Source organism: Convolutriloba macropyga, chromosome 9 (genome assembly GCF_964194025.1).
Source record: "Convolutriloba macropyga chromosome 9, txConMacr16.3, whole genome shotgun sequence".
NCBI classification, from domain to species: Eukaryota; Metazoa; Xenacoelomorpha; order Acoela; family Convolutidae; genus Convolutriloba; species Convolutriloba macropyga.
In genome coordinates this window covers 64008383-64031242 of record NC_134476.1, presented here as the reverse complement: position 1 = coordinate 64031242, position 22860 = coordinate 64008383, and the positions used below count along the sequence as shown (strand labels likewise).

At 40.0% G+C, this 22860-nt stretch overlaps 3 non-coding genes across 3 annotated transcripts; all 3 read right to left on the bottom strand.

The window, feature by feature from the left end:
- Positions 1-74: 74 nt before the first annotated feature.
- Positions 75-193, bottom strand: LOC142347200 (5S ribosomal RNA). Its single transcript, XR_012760216.1, has one exon. It is a non-coding gene; the product is annotated as a 5S ribosomal RNA (ribosomal RNA).
- A 5464-nt stretch (positions 194-5657) lies between these two features.
- LOC142347250 (5S ribosomal RNA) lies at positions 5658-5775 on the bottom strand. Its single transcript, XR_012760262.1, has one exon. It is a non-coding gene; the product is annotated as a 5S ribosomal RNA (ribosomal RNA).
- Positions 5776-22431: 16656 nt separating this feature from the next.
- LOC142346669 (5S ribosomal RNA) lies at positions 22432-22550 on the bottom strand. The gene has a single exon (XR_012759717.1). It is a non-coding gene; the product is annotated as a 5S ribosomal RNA (ribosomal RNA).
- Between the last annotated feature and the right edge of the window lie 310 nt (positions 22551-22860).

Here is a 22860-nt window from a genome sequence, read left to right as displayed (position 1 = left end):
AGGCTTTTTGAGGCTCTAAAATGTGTAAATATCGAATAAAAGTATTCTATGAGGTTTGAATACTCAAAATAAAAAGCCTACAGCACCTGGTGTTCCCAAGGGGTCACCCATCCAATTACTAACCAGGCCCAATGTTGCTTAACTTCGGTGATCGGACGAGAACCGGTGCATTCAACATGGTATGGTCGTAGGCATTTGCGTAAGTGGGGGCGAATTTATATACAACAGTATTGTATTGTAGTCTTATATTCATATACAGGATCACTTTAACTCGCCGCCTTGCGGTTTGCAAAATAGTCACTTAATACATGCAATTTTAGCCACGTTTGTGTTATAATTTATGCAATTCGTAGCCATACAGTGTATTATGACCAACGCACAAACTTTTTGCTTCCAACCTTCCACAATACAGTGGAACGGCCCCAAAACAAGGGAGAGATGAATTGGGTCCGAGGAACCTGTTCAACCGGACATTGAACCGGAGGCACGACTTCAGTGGGTTTAGGCCGGTACTTGGGAAAATCATAGCTCAATTGCTTTTAGCCTAATTGTTGTGATAAACTTATTAAATAGGTAAGTATCAACTCTATTTGATAAGTTTTATTTGAATGCACTCTGCGTTAGCGGAGTGCAGCCTAAAGAATGGAACTCAGCGATTTGCACAACTTAAAAGTTAGTTTAATAAAGGGAAATTTTACAAATAGTATTGATGTTTCCGAGACAGTTCCAAATACCAAATATACAGTAAACGCAAGCAGGGGAACTATTAGAATGGCCTTTACAAGTATATGGAGTGTGTTTGGAGCAATGGTTATTGCTGAAATTGTCATTTACAAAAAGTATCCGCGCTCGATGAGGCTTAACTTTTTCGATCACCGAACTTAGTTTTGGCCAACAAATCGTCAATTTTAGTCCGAAATGGCTCATTTTTTGTGGGCATGCTCCACTTGAGCAATAGTTGGGGATAAAATAAAAAAATCTGGCACAGCGAACCATTTTTGACAAGTTTTTACCAATTTCCAAAAAAGTATCCGCGCTCGATGAGGCTTAACTTTTTCGATCACCGAACTTTGTTTTGGCCACCAAATCGTCAATTTTAGCCCGAATTGGCTCATTTTTTGTGGGCATGCTCCACTTGAGCCGTAGTTGGGGATAAAATAAAAAATCACGCACAGCGAACCATTTTTGACAAGTTTTCAACAATTTCCAAAAAAAGTATCCGCGCTCGATGAGGCTTAACTTTTTCGATCACCGAACATTGTTTTGGCCACCAAATCGTCAATTTTAGTCCGAAATGGCTCATTTTTTGTGGGCATGCTCCACTTGAGCCATAGTTGGGGATAAAATAAAAAAATCTGGCACAGCGAACCATTTTTGACAAGTTTTCGCCAATTTCCAAAAAAGTATCCGCGCTCGATGAGGCTTAACTTTTTCGATCACCGAACTTTGTTTTGGCCACCAAATCGTCAATTTTAGTCCGAAATGGCTCATTTTTTGTGGGCATGCTCCACTTGAGCCATAGTTGGGGATAAAAGAAAAAAATCTGGCACAGCGAACCATTTTTGACAAGTTTTCACCAATTTCCAAAAAAGTATCCGCGCTCGATGAGGCTTAACTTTTTTGATCACCGAACTTTGTTTTGGCCACCAAATCGTCAATTTTAGTCCGAATTGGCTCATTTTTTGTGGGCATGCTCCACTTGAGCCGTAATTGGGGATAAAATAAAAAAATCTGGCACAGCGAACCATTTTTGACAAGTTTTCAACAATTTCCAAAAAAAGTATCCGCGCTCGATGAGGCTTAACTTTTTCGATCACCTAACATTGTTTTGGCCACCAAATCGTCAATTTTAGTCCGAAATGGCTCATTTTTTGTGGGCATGCTCCACTTGAGCGATAGTTGGGGATAAGATAAAAAAATCTGGTACAGCGAACCATTTTTGACAAGTTTTCACCAATTTCCAAAAAAGTATCCGCGCTCGATGAGGCTTAACTTTTTCGATCACCGAACTTTGTTTTGGCCACCAAATCGTCAATTTTAGTCCGAAATGGCTCATTCTTTGTGGGCATGCTCCACTTGAGCCATAGTTGGGGATAAAAAAAAATCTGGCACAGCGAACCATTTTTGACAAGTTTTCACCAATTTCCAAAAAAGTATCCGCGCTCGATGAGGCTTAACTTTTTCGATCACCGAACTTTGTTTTGGCCACCAAATCGTCAATTTTAGTCCGAATTGGCTCATTTTTTGTGGGCATGCTCCACTTGAGCCGTAGTTGGGGATAAAATAAAAAAATCTGGCACAGCGAACCATTTTTGACAAGTTTTCAACAATTTCCAAAAAAAGTATCCGCGCTCGATGAGGCATAACTTTTTCGATCACCGAACTTTGTTTTGGCCACCAAATCGTCAATTTTAGTCCCAATTGGCTCATTTTTTGTGGGCATGCTCCACTTGAGCCATAGTTGGGGATAAAATAAAAAAAATCTGGCACAGCGAACCATTTTTGACAAGTTTTAACCAATTTCCAAAAAAGTATCCGCGCTCGATGAGGCTTAACTTTTTCGATCACCGAACTTTGTTTTGGCCACCAAATCGTCAATTTTAGTCCGAATTGGCTAATTTTTTGTGGGCATGCTCCACTTGAGCCGTAGTTGGGGATAAAATAAAAAAATCTGGCACAGCGAACCATTTTTGACAAGTTTTCAACAATTTCCAAAAAAAGTATCCGCGCTCGATGAGGCTTAACTTTTTCGATCACCGAACTTTGTTTTGGCCACCAAATCGTCAATTTTAGTCCGAAATGGCTCATTTTTTGTGGGTATGCTCCACTTGAGCCATAGTTGGGGATAAAATAAAAAAATCTGGCACAGCGAACCATTTTTGACAAGTTTTCACCAATTTCCAAAAAAGTATCCGCGCTCGATGAGGCTTAACTTTTTCGATCACCGAACTTTGTTTTGGCCACCAAATCGTCAATTTTAGTCCGAAATGGCTCATTTTTTGTGGGCATGCTCCACTTGAGCCATAGTTGGGGATAAAATAAAAAAATCTGGCACAGCGAACCATTTTTGACAAGTTTTCACCAATTTCCAAAAAAATTTCTGCGCTCGATGAGGCTTAACTTTTTCGATCACCGAACTTTGTTTTGGCCACCAAATCGTCAATTTTAGTCCGAATTGGCTCATTTTCTGTGGGCATGCTCCACTTGAGCCGTAGTTGGGGATAAAATAAAAAAATCTGGCACAGCGAACATTTTTGACAAGTTTTCAACAATTTCCAAAAAAAGTATCCGCGCTCGATGAGGCTTAACTTTTTCGATCACCAAACTTTGTTTTGGCCACCAAATCGTCAATTTTAGTCCGAAATGGCTCATTTTTTGTGGGCATGCTCCACTTGAGCCATAGTTGGGGATAAAATAAAAAAATCCGGCACAGCGAACCATTTTTGACAAGTTCTCACCAATTTCCAAAAAAGTATCCGCGCTCGATGAGGCTTAACTTTTTCGATCACCGAACTTTGTTTTGGCCACCAAATCGTCAATTTTAGTCCGAAATGGCTCATTTTTTGTGGGCATGCTCCACTTGAGCCATAGTTGGGGATAAAATAAAAAAATCTGGCACAGCGAACCATTTTTGACAAGTTTTTAACAATTTCCAAAAAAAGTATCCGCGCTCGATGAGGCTTAACTTTTTCGATCACCGAACTTTGTTTTGGCCACCAAATCGTCAATTTTAGTCCGAAATGGCTCATTTTTTGTGGGCATGCTCCACTTGAGCCATAGTTGGGGATAAAATAAAAAAATCTGGCACAGCGAACCATTTTTGACAAGTTTTTAACAATTTCCAAAAAAAGTATCCGCGCTCGATGAGGCTTAACTTTTTCGATCACCGAACTTTGTTTTGGCCACCAAATCGTCAATTTTAGTCCGAAATGGCTCATTTTTTGTGGGCATGCTCCACTTGAGCCATAGTTGGGGATAAAATAAAAAAATCTGGCACAGCGAACCATTTTTGACAAGTTTTCACCAATTTCCAAAAAAGTGTCCGCGCTCGATGAGGCTTAACTTTTTCGATCACCGAACTTTGTTTTGGCCACCAAATCGTCAATTTTAGTCCGAATTGGCTCATTTTCTGTGGGCATGCTCCACTTGAGCCATAGTTGGGGATAAAATAAAAAAATCCGGCACAGCGAACCATTTTTGACAAGTTCTCACCAATTTCCAAAAAAGTATCCGCGCTCGATGAGGCTTAACTTTTTCGATCACCGAACTTTGTTTTGGCCACCAAATCGTCAATTTTAGTCCGAAATGGCTCATTTTTTGTGGGCATGCTCCACTTGAGCCATAGTTGGGGATAAAATAAAAAAATCTGGCACAGCGAACCATTTTTGACAAGTTTTTAACAATTTCCAAAAAAAGTATCCGCGCTCGATGAGGCTTAACTTTTTCGATCACCGAACTTTGTTTTGGCCACCAAATCGTCAATTTTAGTCCGAAATGGCTCATTTTTTGTGGGCATGCTCCACTTGAGCCATAGTTGGGGATAAAATAAAAAAATCTGGCACAGCGAACCATTTTTGACAAGTTTTTAACAATTTCCAAAAAAAGTATCCGCGCTCGATGAGGCTTAACTTTTTCGATCACCGAACTTTGTTTTGGCCACCAAATCGTCAATTTTAGTCCGAAATGGCTCATTTTTTGTGGGCATGCTCCACTTGAGCCATAGTTGGGGATAAAAAAATCTGGCACAGCGAACCATTTTTGACAAGTTTTCACCAATTTCCAAAAAAGTGTCCGCGCTCGATGAGGCTTAACTTTTTCGATCACCGAACTTTGTTTTGGCCACCAAATCGCCAATTTTAGTCCGAAATGGCTCATTTTTTGTGGGCATGCTCCACTTGAGCCATAGTTGGGGATAAAATAAAAAAAATCTGGCACAGCGAACCATTTTTGACAAGTTTTCAACAATTTCCAAAAAAAGTATCCGCGCTCGATGAGGCTTAACTTTTTCGATCACCGAACTTTGTTTTGGCCACCAAATCGTCAATTTTAGTCCGAATTGGCTCATTTTTTGTGGGCATGCTCCACTTGAGCCATAGTTGGGGATGAAATAAAAAAAATTTGGCACAGCGAACTTTTTTGGACAAGTTTTTACCAATTTCCAAAAAAGTATCCGCGCTCGATGAGGCTTAACTTTTTCGATCACCGAACTTTGTTTTGGCCACCAAATCGCCAATTTTAGTCCGAAATGGCTCATTTTTTGTGGGCATGCTCCACTTGAGCCGTAGTTGGGGATAAAATAAAAAAATCTGGCACACCGAACCATTTTTGACAAGTTTTCAACAATTTCCAAAAAAAGTATCCGCGCTCGATGAGGCTTAACTTTTTCGATCACCGAACATTGTTTTGGCCACCAAATCGTCAATTTTAGTCCGAATTGGCTCATTTTTTGTGGGCATGCTCCACTTGAGCCATAGTTGGGGATAAAATAAAAAAAATCTGGCACAGCGAACTATTTTGGACAAGTTTTTACCAATTTCCAAAAAAGTATCCGCGCTCGATGAGGCTTAACTTTTTCGATCAGCGAGGCTTTTTGAGGCTCTAAAATGTGAAAATATCGAATAAAAGTATTCTATAAGGTTTGAATACTCAAAATAAAAAGCCTACAACACCTGGTGTTCCCAAGCGGTCACCCATCCAAGTACTAACCAGGCCCAATGTTGCTTAACTTCGGTGATCGGACGAGAACGGTGCATTCAACATGGTATGGTCGTAGGCATTTGCGTAAGTGGGGGCGAATTTATATACAACAGTAGTGTATTGTAGTCTTATATTCATATACAGGATCACTTTAACTCGCCGCCTTGCGGTTTGCAAAATAGTCACTTAATACATACAATTTTAGCCACGTTTGTGTTATAATTTATGCAATTCGTAGCCATACAGTGTAATATGACCAACGCACAAACTTTTTGCTTCCAACCTTCCACAATACAGTGGAACGGCCCCAAAACAAGGGAGAGATGAATTGGGTCCGAGGAACCTGTTCAACCGGACATTGAACCGGAGGCATGACTTCAGTGGGTTTAGGCCGGTACTTGGGAAAATCATAGCTCAAGTGCTTTTAGCCTAATTGTTGTGATAAACTTATTAAATAGGTAAGTATCATTTCTATTTGATAAATTTTAATTGAATGCACTCTGCGTTAGCGGAGTGTAGCCTAAAGAATGGAACTCAGCGATTTGCACAACTTAAAAGTTAGTTTAATAAAGGGAAATTTTACAATTAGTATTGATGTTTCCGAGACAGTTCCAAATACCAAATATACAGCAAACGCAAGCAGGGGAACTATTAGAATGGCCTTTACAAGTATATGGGGTGTGTTTGGAGCAATGGTTATTGCTGAAATTGTCATTTACAAAAAGTATCCGCGCTCGATGAGGCTTAACTTTTTCGATCACCGAACTTAGTTTTGGCCACCAAATCGTCAATTTTAGTCCGAAATGGCTCATTTTTTGTGGGCATGCTCCACTTGAGCCATATTTGGGGATAAAATAAAAAAATCTGGCACAGCGAACCATTTTTGACAAGTTTTCACCAATTTCCAAAAAAGTATCCGCGCTCGATGAGGCTTAACTTTTTCGATCACCGAACTTTGTTTTGGCCACCAAATCGTCAATTTTAGTCCGAAATGGCTCATTTTTTGTGGGCATGCTCCACTTGAGCCATAGTTGGGGATAAATTAAAAAAATCTGGCACAGCAAACCATTTTTGACAAGTTTTCACCAATTTCCAAAAAAGTATCCGCGCTCGATGAGGCTTAACTTTTTCGATCACCGAACTTTGTTTTGGCCACCAAATCGTCAATTTTAGTCCGAAATGGCTCATTTTTTGTGGGCATGCTCCACTTGAGCCATAGTTGGGGATAAAATAAAAAAATCTGGCACAGCGAACCATTTTTGACAAGTTTTCACCAATTTCCAAAAAAGTATCCGCGCTCGATGAGGCTTAACTTTTTCGATCACCGAACTTTGTTTTGGCCACCAAATCGTCAATTTTAGTCCGAATTGGCTCATTTTTGTAGGCATGCTCCACTTGAGCCGTAGTTGGGGATAAAAAAAAATCTGGCACAGCGAACCATTTTTGACAAGTTTTCAACAATTTCCAAAAAAAGTATCCGCGCTCGATGAGGCTTAACTTTTTCGATCACCGAACTTTGTTTTGGCCACCAAATCGTCAATTTTAGTCCGAATTGGCTCATTTTTTGTGGGCATGCTCCACTTGAGCCATAGTTGGGGATAAAATAAAAAAATCTGGCACAGCGAACCATTTTTGACAAGTTTTCACCAATTTCCAAAAAAGTATCCGCGCTCGATGAGGCTTAACTTTTTCGATCACCGAACATTGTTTTGGCCACAAAATCGTCAATTTTAGTCCGAAATGGCTCATTTTTTGTGGGCATGCTCCACTTGAGCCATAGTTGGAGATAAAATAAAAAAATCTGGCACAGCGAACCATTTTTGACAAGTTTTTACCAATTTCCAAAAAAGTATCCGCGCTCGATGAGGCTTAACTTTTTCGATCACCGAACTTTGTTTTGGCCACCAAATCGTCAATTTTAGTCCGAAATGGCTCATTTTTTGTGGGCATGCTCCACTTAAGCCATAGTTCGGGATAAGATAAAACAATCTGGCACAGCGAACCATTTTTGACAAGTTTTCACCAATTTCCAAAAAAGTATCCGCGCTCGATGAGGCTTAACTTTTTCGATCACCGAACTTTGTTTTGGCCACCAAATCGTCAATTTTAGTCCGAATTGGCTCATTTTTTGTAGGCATGCTCCACTTGAGCCGTAGTTGGGGATAAAAAAAAAATCAGGCACAGCGAACCATTTTTGACAAGTTTTCAACAATTTCCAAAAAAAGTATCCGCGCTCGATAAGGCTTAACTTTTTCGATCACAGAACTTTGTTTTGGCCACCAAATCGTCAATTTTAGTCCGAATTGGCTCATTTTTTGTGGGCATGCTCCACTTGAGCCATAGTTGGGGATAAAATAAAAAAAATCTGGCACAGCGAACCATTTTTGACAAGTTTTCACCAATTTCCAAAAAAGTATCCGCGCTCGATGAGGCTTAACTTTTTCGATCACCGAACTTTGTTTTGGCCACCAAATCGTCAATTTTAGTCCGAATTGGCTCATTTTTTGTGAGCATGCTCCACTTGAGCCGTAGTTGGGGATTAAAAAAAAATCTGGCACAGCGAACCATTTTTGACAAGTTTTCAACAATTTCCAAAAAAAGTATCCGCGCTCGATAAGGCTTAACTTTTTCGATCACAGAACTTTGTTTTGGCCACCAAATCGTCAATTTTAGTCCGAATTGGCTCATTTTTTATGGGCATGCTCCACTTGAGCCATAGTTGGGGATAAAATAAAAAAAATCTGGCACAGCGAACCATTTTGGACAAATTTTTACCAATTTCCAAAAAAGTATCCGCGCTCGATGAGGCTTAACTTTTTCGATCACCGAACTTTGTTTTGGCCACCAAATCGTCAATTTTAGTCCGAATTGGCTCATTTTTTGTAGGCATGCTCCACTTGAGCCGTAGTTGGGGATAAAAAAAAATCTGGCACAGCGAACCATTTTTGACAAGTTTTCAACAATTTCCAAAAAAAGTATCCGCGCTCGATAAGGCTTAACTTTTTCGATCACAGAACTTTGTTTTGGCCACCAAATCGTCAATTTTAGTCCGAATTGGCTCATTTTTTGTAGGCATGCTCCACTTAAGCCGTAGTTGGGGATAAAAAAAAATCTGGCACAGCGAACCATTTTTGACAAGTTTTCAACAATTTCCAAAAAAAGTATCCGCGCTCGATAAGGCTTAACTTTTTCGATCACAGAACTTTGTTTTGGCCACCAAATCGTCAATTTTAGTCCGAATTGGCTCATTTTTTGTGGGCATGCTCCACTTAAGCCATAGTTCGGGATAAGATAAAAAAATCTGGCACAGCGAACCATTTTTGACAAGTTTTCACCAATTTCCAAAAAAGTATCCGCGCTCGATGAGGCTTAACTTTTTCGATCACCGAACTTTGTTTTGGCCACCAAATCGTCAATTTTAGTCCGAATTGGCTCATTTTTTGTAGGCATGCTCCACTTGAGCCGTAGTTGGGGATAAAAAAAAATCTGGCACAGCGAACCATTTTTGACAAGTTTTCAACAATTTCCAAAAAAAGTATCCGCGCTCGATAAGGCTTAACTTTTTCGATCACAGAACTTTGTTTTGGCCACCAAATCGTCAATTTTAGTCCGAATTGGCTCATTTTTTGTGGGCATGCTCCACTTGGGCCATAGTTAGGGATAAAACAAAAAATTCTGGCACAGCGAACCATTTTGGACAAGTTTTTACCGATTTCCAAAAAAGTATCCGCGCTCGATGAGGCTTAACTTTTTCGATCACCGAACTTTGTTTTGGCCACCAAATCGTCAATTTTAGTCGGAAATGGCTCATTTTTTGTGGGCATGCTCCACTTGAGCCATAGTTGGGGATAAAATAAAAAAATCTGGCACAGCGAACCATTTTGGACAAGTTTTTACCGATTTCCAAAAAAGTATCCGCGCTCGATGAGGCTTAACTTTTTCGATCACCGAACTTTGTTTTGGTCACCAAATCGTCAATTTTAGTCCGAATAGGCTCATTTTTTGTGGGCATGCTCCACTTGAGCCATAGTTAGGGATAAAACAAAAAAATCTGGCACAGCGAACCATTTTGGACGAGTTTTTTACCGATTTCCAAAAAAGTATCCGCGCTCGATGAGGCTTAACTTTTTCGATCACCGAACTTTGTTTTGGTCACCAAATCGTCAATTTTAGTCCGAATAGGCTCATTTTTTGTGGGCATGCTCCACTTGAGCCATAGTTAGGGATAAAACAAAAAAATTATGCACAGCGAACCGTTTTGGACAAGTTTTTACCGATTTCCAAAAAAGTATCCGCGCTCGATGAGGCTTAACTTTTTCGATCACCGAACTTTGTTTTGGTCACCAAATCGTCAATTTTAGTCCGAATAGGCTCATTTTTTGTGGGCATGCTCCACTTGAGCCATAGTTATGGATAAAACAAAAAAATCTGGCACAGCGAACCATTTTGGACAAGTTTTTACCGATTTCCAAAAAAGTATCCGCGCTCGATGAGGCTTAACTTTTTCGATCACCGAACATTGTTTTGGTCACCAAATCGTCAATTTTAGTCCGAATTGGCTCATTTTTTGTGGGCATGCTCCACTTGAGCCATAGTTAGGGATAAAACAAAAAAATCTGGCACAGCGAACCATTTTGGACAAGTTTTTACCGATTTCCAAAAAAGTATCCGCGCTCGATGAGGCTTAACTTTTTCGATCACCGAACTTTGTTTTGGTCACCAAATCGTCAATTTTAGTCCGAATAGGCTCATTTTTTGTGGGCATGCTCCACTTGAGCCATAGTTAGGGATAAAACAAAAAAATCTGGCACAGCGAACCATTTTGGACAAGTTTTTTACCGATTTCCAAAAAAGTATCCGCGCTCGATGAGGCTTAACTTTTTCGATCACCGAACTTTGTTTTGGTCACCAAATCGTCAATTTTAGTCCGAATTGGCTCATTTTTTGTGGGCATGCTCCACTTGAGCCATAGTTATGGATAAAACAAAAAAATCTGGCACAGCGAACCATTTTGGACAAGTTTTTACCGATTTCCAAAAAAGTATCCGCGCTCGATGAGGCTTAACTTTTTCGATCACCGAACTTTGTTTTGGTCACCAAATCGTCAATTTTAGTCCGAATTGGCTCATTTTTTGTGGGCATGCTCCACTTGAGCCATAGTTAGGGATAAAACAAAAAAATCTGGCACAGCGAACCATTTTGGACAAGTTTTTACCGATTTCCAAAAAAGTATCCGCGCTCGATGAGGCTTAACTTTTTCGATCACCGAACTTTGTTTTGGTCACCAAATCGTCAATTTTAGTCCGAATTGGCTCATTTTTTGTGGGCATGCTCCACTTGAGCCATAGTTAGGGATAAAACAAAAAAATCTGGCACAGCGAACCATTTTGGACAAGTTTTTTACCGATTTCCAAAAAAGTATCCGCGCTCGATGAGGCTTAACTTTTTCGATCACCGAACTTTGTTTTGGTCACCAAATCGTCAATTTTAGTCCGAATAGGCTCATTTTTTGTGGGCATGCTCCACTTGAGCCATAGTTAGGGATAAAACAAAAAAATTATGCACAGCGAACCGTTTTGGACAAGTTTTTACCGATTTCCAAAAAAGTATCCGCGCTCGATGAGGCTTAACTTTTTCGATCACCGAACTTTGTTTTGGTCACCAAATCGTCAATTTTAGTCCGAATAGGCTCATTTTTTGTGGGCATGCTCCACTTGAGCCATAGTTAGGGATAAAACAAAAAAATCTGGCACAGCGAACCATTTTGGACAAGTTTTTTACCGATTTCCAAAAAAGTATCCGCGCTCGATGAGGCTTAACTTTTTCGATCACCGAACTTTGTTTTGGTCACCAAATCGTCAATTTTAGTCCGAATTGGCTCATTTTTTGTGGGCATGCTCCACTTGAGCCATAGTTATGGATAAAACAAAAAAATCTGGCACAGCGAACCATTTTGGACAAGTTTTTACCGATTTCCAAAAAAGTATCCGCGCTCGATGAGGCTTAACTTTTTCGATCACCGAACTTTGTTTTGGTCACCAAATCGTCAATTTTAGTCCGAATTGGCTCATTTTTTGTGGGCATGCTCCACTTGAGCCATAGTTAGGGATAAAACAAAAAAATCTGGCACAGCGAACCATTTTGGACAAGTTTTTACCGATTTCCAAAAAAGTATCCGCGCTCGATGAGGCTTAACTTTTTCGATCACCGAACTTTGTTTTGGTCACCAAATCGTCAATTTTAGTCCGAATTGGCTCATTTTTTGTGGGCATGCTCCACTTGAGCCATAATTAGGGATAAAACAAAAAAAATCTGGCGCAGCGAACCATTTTGGACAAGTTTTTTTTTCGATCACAGAACTTTGTTTTGGCCACCAAATCGTCAATTTTAGTCCGAATTGGCTCATTTTTTATGGGCATGCTCCACTTGAGCCATAGTTGGGGATAAAATAAAAAAAATCTGGCACAGCGAACCATTTTGGACAAGTTTTTACCAATTTCCAAAAAAGTATCCGCGCTCGATGAGGCTTAACTTTTTCGATCACCGAACTTTGTTTTGGCCACCAAATCGTCAATTTTAGTCCGAATTGGCTGATTTTTTGTAGGCATGCTCCACTTGAGCCGTAGTTGGGGATAAAAAAAATCTGGCACAGCGAACCATTTTTGACAAGTTTTCAACAATTTCCAAAAAAAGTATCCGCGCTCGATAAGGCTTAACTTTTTCGATCACAGAACTTTGTTTTGGCCACCAAATCGTCAATTTTAGTCCGAATTGGCTCATTTTTTGTGGGCATGCTCCACTTGAGCCATAGTTGGGGATAAAATAAAAAAAATCTGGCACAGCGAACCATTTTTGACAAGTTTTCACCAATTTCCAAAAAAGTATCCGCGCTCGATGAGGCTTAACTTTTTCGATCACCGAACTTTGTTTTGGCCACCAAATCGTCAATTTTAGTCCGAATTGGCTCATTTTTTGTGAGCATGCTCCACTTGAGCCGTAGTTGGGGATTAAAAAAAAATCTGGCACAGCGAACCATTTTGGACAAGTTTTTACCAATTTCCAAAAAAGTATCCGCGCTCGATGAGGCTTAACTTTTTCGATCACCGAACTTTGTTTTGGCCACCAAATCGTCAATTTTAGTCCGAATTGGCTCATTTTTTGTAGGCATGCTCCACTTGAGCCGTAGTTGGGGATAAAAAAAAATCTGGCACAGCGAACCATTTTTGACAAGTTTTCAACAATTTCCAAAAAAAGTATCCGCGCTCGATAAGGCTTAACTTTTTCGATCACCGAACTTTGTTTTGGCCACCAAATCGTCAATTTTAGTCCGAATTGGCTCATTTTTTATGGGCATGCTCCACTTGAGCCATAGTTGGGGATAAAATAAAAAAAATCTGGCACAGCGAACCATTTTGGACAAGTTTTTACCAATTTCCAAAAAAGTATCCGCGCTCGATGAGGCTTAACTTTTTCGATCACCGAACTTTGTTTTGGCCACCAAATCGTCAATTTTAGTCCGAATTGGCTCATTTTTTGTAGGCATGCTCCACTTGAGCCGTAGTTGGGGATAAAAAAAAATCTGGCACAGCGAACCATTTTTGACAAGTTTTCAACAATTTCCAAAAAAAGTATCCGCGCTCGATAAGGCTTAACTTTTTCGATCACAGAACTTTGTTTTGGCCACCAAATCGTCAATTTTAGTCCGAATTGGCTCATTTTTTGTAGGCATGCTCCACTTTAGCCGTAGTTGGGGATAAAAAAAATCTGGCACAGCGAACCATTTTTGACAAGTTTTCAACAATTTCCAAAAAAAGTATCCGCGCTCGATAAGGCTTAACTTTTTCGATCACAGAACTTTGTTTTGGCCACCAAATCGTCAATTTTAGTCCGAATTGGCTCATTTTTTGTGGGCATGCTCCACTTGAGCCATAGTTGGGGATAAAATAAAAAAAATCTGGCACAGCGAACCATTTTTGACAAGTTTTCACCAATTTCCAAAAAAGTATCCGCGCTCGATGAGGCTTAACTTTTTCGATCACCGAACTTTGTTTTGGCCACCAAATCGTCAATTTTAGTCCGAATTGGCTCATTTTTTGTGAGCATGCTCCACTTGAGCCGTAGTTGGGGATTAAAAAAAAATCTGGCACAGCGAACCATTTTTGACAAGTTTTCAACAATTTCCAAAAAAAGTATCCGCGCTCGATAAGGCTTAACTTTTTCGATCACAGAACTTTGTTTTGGCCACCAAATCGTCAATTTTAGTCCGAATTGGCTCATTTTTTATGGGCATGCTCCACTTGAGCCATAGTTGGGGATAAAATAAAAAAAATCTGGCACAGCGAACCATTTTGGACAAGTTTTTACCAATTTCCAAAAAAGTATCCGCGCTCGATGAGGCTTAACTTTTTCGATCACCGAACTTTGTTTTGGCCACCAAATCGTCAATTTTAGTCCGAATTGGCTCATTTTTTGTAGGCATGCTCCACTTGAGCCGTAGTTGGGGATAAAAAAAAATCTGGCACAGCGAACCATTTTTGACAAGTTTTCAACAATTTCCAAAAAAAGTATCCGCGCTCGATAAGGCTTAACTTTTTCGATCACAGAACTTTGTTTTGGCCACCAAATCGTCAATTTTAGTCCGAATTGGCTCATTTTTTGTAGGCATGCTCCACTTAAGCCGTAGTTGGGGATAAAAAAAAATCTGGCACAGCGAACCTTTTTTGACAAGTTTTCAACAATTTCTAAGAAAAGTATCCGCGCTCGATAAGGCTTAACTTTTTCGATCACAGAACTTTGTTTTGGCCACCAAATCGTCAATTTTAGTCCGAATTGGCTCATTTTTTGTGGGCATGCTCCACTTAAGCCATAGTTCGGGATAAGATAAAAAAAATCTGGCACAGCGAACCATTTTTGACAAGTTTTCACCAATTTCCAAAAAAGTATCCGCGCTCGATGAGGCTTAACTTTTTCGATCACCGAACTTTGTTTTGGCCACCAAATCGTCAATTTTAGTCCGAATTGGCTCATTTTTTGTAGGCATGCTCCACTTGAGCCGTAGTTGGGGATAAAAAAAAATCTGGCACAGCGAACCATTTTTGACAAGTTTTCAACAATTTCCAAAAAAAGTATCCGCGCTCGATAAGGCTTAACTTTTTCGATCACAGAACTTTGTTTTGGCCACCAAATTGTCAATTTTAGTCCGAATTGGCTCATTTTTTGTGGGCATGCTCCACTTGAGCCATAGTTGGGGATAAAATAAAAAAAATCTGGCACAGCGAACCATTTTTGACAAGTTTTCACCAATTTCCAAAAAAGTATCCGCGCTCGATGAGGCTTAACTTTTTCGATCACCGAACTTTGTTTTGGCCACCAAATCGTCAATTTTAGTCCGAATTGGCTCATTTTTTGTGAGCATGCTCCACTTGAGCCGTAGTTGGGGATTAAAAAAAAATCTGGCACAGCGAACCATTTTTGACAAGTTTTCAACAATTTCCAAAAAAAGTATCCGCGCTCGATAAGGCTTAACTTTTTCGATCACAGAACTTTGTTTTGGCCACCAAATCGTCAATTTTAGTCCGAATTGGCTCATTTTTTATGGGCATGCTCCACTTGAGCCATAGTTGGGGATAAAATAAAAAAAATCTGGCACAGCGAACCATTTTGGACAAGTTTTTACCAATTTCCAAAAAAGTATCCGCGCTCGATGAGGCTTAACTTTTTCGATCACCGAACTTTGTTTTGGCCACCAAATCGTCAATTTTAGTCCGAATTGGCTCATTTTTTGTAGGCATGCTCCACTTGAGCCGTAGTTGGGGATAAAAAAAATCTGTCACAGCGAACCATTTTTGACAAGTTTTCAACAATTTCCAAAAAAAGTATCCGCGCTCGATAAGGCTTAACTTTTTCGATCACCGAACTTTGTTTTGGCCACCAAATCGTCAATTTTAGTCCGAATTGGCTCATTTTTTATGGGCATGCTCCACTTGAGCCATAGTTGGGGATAAAATAAAAAAAATCTGGCACAGCGAACCATTTTTGACAAGTTTTCACCAATTTCCAAAAAAGTATCCGCGCTCGATGAGTCTTAACTTTTTCGATCACCGAACTTTGTTTTGGCCACCAAATCGTCAATTTTAGTCCGAATTGGCTCATTTTTTGTGGGCATGCTCCACTTGAGCCGTAGTTGGGGATAAAAAAAAATCTGGCACAGCGAACCATTTTTGACAAGTTTTCAACAATTTCCAAAAAAAGTATCCGCGCTCGATGAGGCTTAACTTTCGATCACCGAACTTTGTTTTGGCCACCAAATCGTCAATTTTAGTCCAAATTGGCTCATTTTTGTAGGCATGCTCCACTTGAGCCGTAGTTGGAGATAAAATAAAAAAATCTGGCACAGCGAACCATTTTTGACAAGTTTTCAACAATTTCCAAAAAAAGTATCCGCGCTCGATAAGGCTTAACTTTTTCGATCACCGAACTTTGTTTTGGCCACCAAATCGTCAATTTTAGTCCGAAATGGCTCATTTTTTGTGGGCATGCTCCACTTGAGCCATAGTTGGGGATAAAATAAAAAAATCTGGCACAGCGAACCATTTTTGACAAGTTTTCACCAATTTCCAAAAAAGTATCCGCGCTCGATGAGGCTTAACTTTTTCGATCACCGAACTTTGTTTTGGCCACCAAATCGTCAATTTTAGTCCGAATTGGCTCATTTTTTGTGGGCATGCTCCACTTGAGCCGTAGTTGGGGATAAAAAAAAATCTGGCACAGCGAACCATTTTTGACAAGTTTTCAACAATTTCCAAAAAAAGTATCCGCGCTCGATGAGGCTTAACTTTCGATCACCGAACTTTGTTTTGGCCACCAAATCGTCAATTTTAGTCCGAATTGGCTCATTTTTTGTGGGCATGCTCCACTTGAGCCATAGTTGGGGATAAAATAAAAAAATCTGGCACAGCGAACCATTTTTGACAAGTTTTCACCAATTTCCAAAAAAGTATCCGCGCTCGATGAGGCTTAACTTTTTCGATCACCGAACTTTGTTTTGGCCACCAAATCGTCAATTTTAGTCCGAAATGGCTCATTTTTTGTGGGCATGCTCCACTTGAGCCATAGTTGGGGATAAAATAAAAAAATCTGGCACAGCGAACCATTTTTGACAAGTTTTTACCAATTTCCAAAAAAGTATCCGCGCTCGATGAGGCTTAACTTTTTCGATCACCGAACTTTGTTTTGGCCACCAAATCGTCAATTTTAGTCCGAATTGGCTCATTTTTTGTAGGCATGCTCCACTTGAGCCGTAGTTGGAGATAAAATAAAAAAATTTGGCACAGCGAACCATTTTTGACAAGTTTTCACCAATTTCCAAAAAAGTATCCGCGCTCGATGAGGCTTAACTTTTTCGATCACCGAACTTTGTTTTGGCCACCAAATCGTCAATTTTAGTCCGAAATGGCTCATTTTTTGTGGGCATGCTCCACTTGAGCCATAGTTGGGGATAAAATAAAAAAATCTGGCACAGCGAACCATTTTTGACAAGTTTTCACCAATTTCCAAAAAAGTATCCGCGCTCGATGAGGCTTAACTTTTTCGATCACCGAACTTTGTTTTGGCCACCAAATCGTCAATTTTAGTCCGAATTGGCTCATTTTTTGTGGGCATGCTCCACTTGAGCCGTAGTTGGGGATAAAAAAAAAATCTGGCACAGCGAACCATTTTTGACAAGTTTTCAACAATTTCCAAAAAAAGTATCCGCGCTCGATGAGGCTTAACTTTCGATCACCGAACTTTGTTTTGGCCACCAAATCGTCAATTTTAGTCCGAATTGGCTCATTTTTTGTAGGCATGCTCCACTTGAGCCGTAGTTGGAGATAAAATAAAAAAATCTGGCACAGCGAACCATTTTTGACAAGTTTTCACCAATTTCCAAAAAAGTATCCGCGCTCGATGAGGCTTAACTTTTTCGATCACCGAACTTTGTTTTGGCCACCAAATCGTCAATTTTAGTCCGAAATGGCTCATTTTTTGTGGGCATGCTCCACTTGAGCCATAGTTGGGGATAAAATAAAAAAATCTGGCACAGCGAACCATTTTTGACAAGTTTTCACCAATTTCCAAAAAAGTATCCGCGCTCGATGAGGCTTAACTTTTTCGATCACCGAACTTTGTTTTGGCCACCAAATCGTCAATTTTAGTCCGAAATGGCTCATTTTTTGTGGGCATGCTCCACTTGAGCCATAGTTGGGGATAAAATAAAAAAATCTGGCACAGCGAACCATTTTTGACAAGTTTTCACCAATTTCCAAAAAAGTATCCGCGCTCGATGAGGCTTAACTTTTTCGATCACCGAACTTTGTTTTGGCCACCAAATCGTCAATTTTAGTCCGAAATGGCTCATTTTTTGTGGGCATGCTCCACTTGAGCCATAGTTGGGGATAAAATAAAAAAATCTGGCACAGCGAACCATTTTTGACAAGTTTTCACCAATTTCCAAAAAAGTATCCGCGCTCGATGAGGCTTAACTTTCCATCACCGAACTTTGTTTTGGCCAACAAATCGTCAATTTTAGTCCGAATTGGCTCATTTTTTGTAGGCATGCTCCACTTGAGCCGTAGTTGGAGATAAAATAAAAAAATCTGGCACAGCGAACCATTTTTGACAAGTTTTCACCAATTTCCAAAAAAGTATCCGCGCTCGGTGAGGCTTAACTTTTTCGATCACCGAACTTTGTTTTGGCCACCAAATCGTCAATTTTAGTCCGAAATGGCTCATTTTTTGTGGGCATGCTCCACTTGAGCCATAGTTGGGGATAAAATAAAAAAATCTGGCACAGCGAACCATTTTTGACAAGTTTTCACCAATTTCCAAAAAAGTATCCGCGCTCGATGAGGCTTAACTTTTTCGATCACCGAACTTTGTTTTGGCCACCAAATCGTCAATTTTAGTCCGAAATGGCTCATTTTTTGTGTGCATGCTCCACTTGAGCCATAGTTGGGGATAAAATAAAAAAATCTGGCACAGCGAACCATTTTTGACAAGTTTTCACCAATTTCCAAAAAAGTATCCGCGCTCGATGAGGCTTAACTTTTTCGATCACCGAACTTTGTTTTGGCCACCAAATCGTCAATTTTAGTCCGAAATGGCTCATTTTTTGTGGGCATGCTCCACTTGAGCCATAGTTGGGGATAAAATAAAAAAATCTGGCACAGCGAACCATTTTTGACAAGTTTTCACCAATTTCCAAAAAAGTATCCGCGCTCGATGAGGCTTAACTTTTTCGATCACCGAACTTTGTTTTGGCCACCAAATCGTCAATTTTAGTCCGAATTGGCTCATTTTTTGTGGGCATGCTCCACTTGAGCCGTAGTTGGGGATAAAAAAAAAATCTGGCACAGCGAACCATTTTTGACAAGTTTTCAACAATTTCCAAAAAAAGTATCCGCGCTCGATGAGGCTTAACTTTCGATCACCGAACTTTGTTTTGGCCACCAAATCGTCAATTTTAGTCCGAATTGGCTCATTTTTTGTAGGCATGCTCCACTTGAGCCGTAGTTGGAGATAAAATAAAAAAATCTGGCACAGCGAACCATTTTTGACAAGTTTTCACCAATTTCCAAAAAAGTATCCGCGCTCGATGAGGCTTAACTTTTTCGATCACCGAACTTTGTTTTGGCCACCAAATCGTCAATTTTAGTCCGAAATGGCTCATTTTTTGTGGGCATGCTCCACTTGAGCCATAGTTGGGGATAAAATAAAAAAATCTGGCACAGCGAACCATTTTTGACAAGTTTTCACCAATTTCCAAAAAAGTATCCGCGCTCGATGAGGCTTAACTTTTTCGATCACCGAACTTTGTTTTGGCCACCAAATCGTCAATTTTAGTCCGAAATGGCTCATTTTTTGTGGGCATGCTCCACTTGAGCCATAGTTGGGGATAAAATAAAAAAATCTGGCACAGCGAACCATTTTTGACAAGTTTTCACCAATTTCCAAAAAAGTATCCGCGCTCGATGAGGCTTAACTTTTTCGATCACCGAACTTTGTTTTGGCCACCAAATCGTCAATTTTAGTCCGAATTGGCTCATTTTTTGTGGGCATGCTCCACTTGAGCCGTAGTTGAGGATAAAAAAAAATCTGGCACAGCGAACCATTTTTGACAAGTTTTCAACAATTTCCAAAAAAAGTATCCGCGCTCGATGAGGCTTAACTTTCGATCACCGAACTTTGTTTTGGCCACCAAATCGTCAATTTTAGTCCGAATTGGCTCATTTTTTGTGGGCATGCTCCACTTGAGCCATAGTTGGGGATAAAATAAAAAAATCTGGCACAGCGAACCATTTTTGACAAGTTTTCACCAATTTCCAAAAAAGTATCCGCGCTCGATGAGGCTTAACTTTTTCGATCACCGAACTTTGTTTTGGCCACCAAATCGTCAATTTTAGTCCGAAATGGCTCATTTTTTGTGGGCATGCTCCACTTGAGCCATAGTTGGGGATAAAATAAAAAAATCTGGCACAGCGAACCATTTTTGACAAGTTTTTACCAATTTCCAAAAAAGTATCCGCGCTCGATGAGGCTTAACTTTTTCGATCACTGAACTTTGTTTTGGCCACCAAATCGTCAATTTTAGTCCGAATTGGCTCATTTTTGTAGGCATGCTCCACTTGAGCCGTAGTTGGAGATAAAATAAAAAAATCTGGCACAGCGAACCATTTTTGACAAGTTTTCACCAATTTCCAAAAAAGTATCCGCGCTCGATGAGGCTTAACTTTTTCGATCACCGAACTTTGTTTTGGCCACCAAATCGTCAATTTTAGTCCGAAATGGCTCATTTTTTGTGGGCAAGCTCCACTTAAGCCATAGTTCGGGATAAGATAAAAAAATCTGGCACAGCGAACCATTTTTGACAAGTTTTCACCAATTTCCAAAAAAGTATCCGCGCTCGATGAGGCTTAACTTTTTCGATCACCGAACTTTGTTTTGGCCACCAAATCGTCAATTTTAGTCCGAATTGGCTCATTTTTTGTAGGCATGCTCCACTTGAGCCGTAGTTGGGGATAAAAAAAAATCTGGCACAGCGAACCATTTTTGACAAGTTTTCAACAATTTCCAAAAAAAGTATCCGCGCTCGATAAGGCTTAACTTTTTCGATCACAGAACTTTGTTTTGGCCACCAAATCGTCAATTTTAGTCCGAATTGGCTCATTTTTTGTGGGCATGCTCCACTTGAGCCATAGTTGGGGATAAAATAAAAAAAATCTGGCACAGCGAACCATTTTTGACAAGTTTTCACCAATTTCCAAAAAAGTATCCGCGCTCGATGAGGCTTAACTTTTTCGATCACCGAACTTTGTTTTGGCCACCAAATCGTCAATTTTAGTCCGAATTGGCTCATTTTTTGTGAGCATGCTCCACTTGAGCCGTAGTTGGGGATTAAAAAAAAATCTGGCACAGCGAACCATTTTTGACAAGTTTTCAACAATTTCCAAAAAAAGTATCCGCGCTCGATAAGGCTTAACTTTTTCGATCACAGAACTTTGTTTTGGCCACCAAATCGTCAATTTTAGTCCGAATTGGCTCATTTTTTATGGGCATGCTCCACTTGAGCCATAGTTGGGGATAAAATAAAAAAAATCTGGCACAGCGAACCATTTTGGACAAGTTTTTACCAATTTCCAAAAAAGTATCCGCGCTCGATGAGGCTTAACTTTTTCGATCACCGAACTTTGTTTTGGCCACCAAATCGTCAATTTTAGTCCGAATTGGCTCATTTTTTGTAGGCATGCTCCACTTGAGCCGTAGTTGGGGATAAAAAAAAATCTGGCACAGCGAACCATTTTTGACAAGTTTTCAACAATTTCCAAAAAAAGTATCCGCGCTCGATAAGGCTTAACTTTTTCGATCACCGAACTTTGTTTTGGCCACCAAATCGTTAATTTTAGTCCGAATTGGCTCATTTTTTATGGGCATGCTCCACTTGAGCCATAGTTGGGGATAAAATAAAAAAAATCTGGCACAGCGAACCATTTTTGACAAGTTTTCACCAATTTCCAAAAAAGTATCCGCGCTCGATGAGGCTTAACTTTTTCGATCACCGAACATTGTTTTGGCCACCAAATCGTCAATTTTAGTCCGAATGGGCTCATTTTTTGTAGGCATGCTCCACTTGAGCCGTAGTTAGGGATAAAAAAAAATCTGGCACAGCGAACCATTTTTGACAAGTTTTCAACAATTTCCAAAAAAAGTATCCGCGCTCGATAAGGCTTAACTTTTTCGATCACAGAATTTGTTTTGGCCACCAAATCGTCAATTTTAGTCCGAATTGGCTCATTTTTTGTGGGCATGCTCCACTTGAGCCATAGTTGGGGATAAAATAAAAAAAATCTGGCACAGCGAACCATTTTTGACAAGTTTTCACCAATTTCCAAAAAAGTATCCGCGCTCGATGAGGCTTAACTTTTTCGATCACCGAACTTTGTTTTGGCCACCAAATCGTCAATTTTAGTCCGAATTGGCTCATTTTTTATGGGCATGATCCACTTGAGCCATAGTTGGGGATAAAATAAAAAAAAATCTTGCACAGCGAACCATTTTGGACAAGTTTTTACCAATTTCCAAAAAAGTATCCGCGCTCGATGAGGCTTAACTTTTTCGATCACCGAGGCTTTTTGAGGCTCTAAAATGTGTAAATATCGAATAAAAGTATTCTATGAGGTTTGAATACTCAAAATTAAAAGCCTACAACACCTGGTGTTCCCAAGCGGTCACCCATCCAAGTACTAACCAGGCCCAATGTTGCTTAACTTCGGTGATCGGACGAGAACCGGTGCATTCAACATGGTATGGTCGTAGGCAATTGCGTAAGTGGGGGCGAATTTATATACAACAGTATTGTATTGTAGTCTTATATTCATATACAGGATCACTTTAACTCGCCGCCTTGCGGTTTGCAAAATAGTCTTTTAATACATGCAATTTTAGCCACGTTTGTGTTATAATTTATGCAATTCGTAGCCATACAGTTTATTATGACCAACGCACAAACTTTTTGCTTCCAACCTTCCACAATACAGTGGAACGGCCCCAAAACAAGGGAGAGATGAATTGGGTCCGAGGAACCTGTTCAACCGGACATTGAACCGGAGGCATGACTTCAGTGGGTTT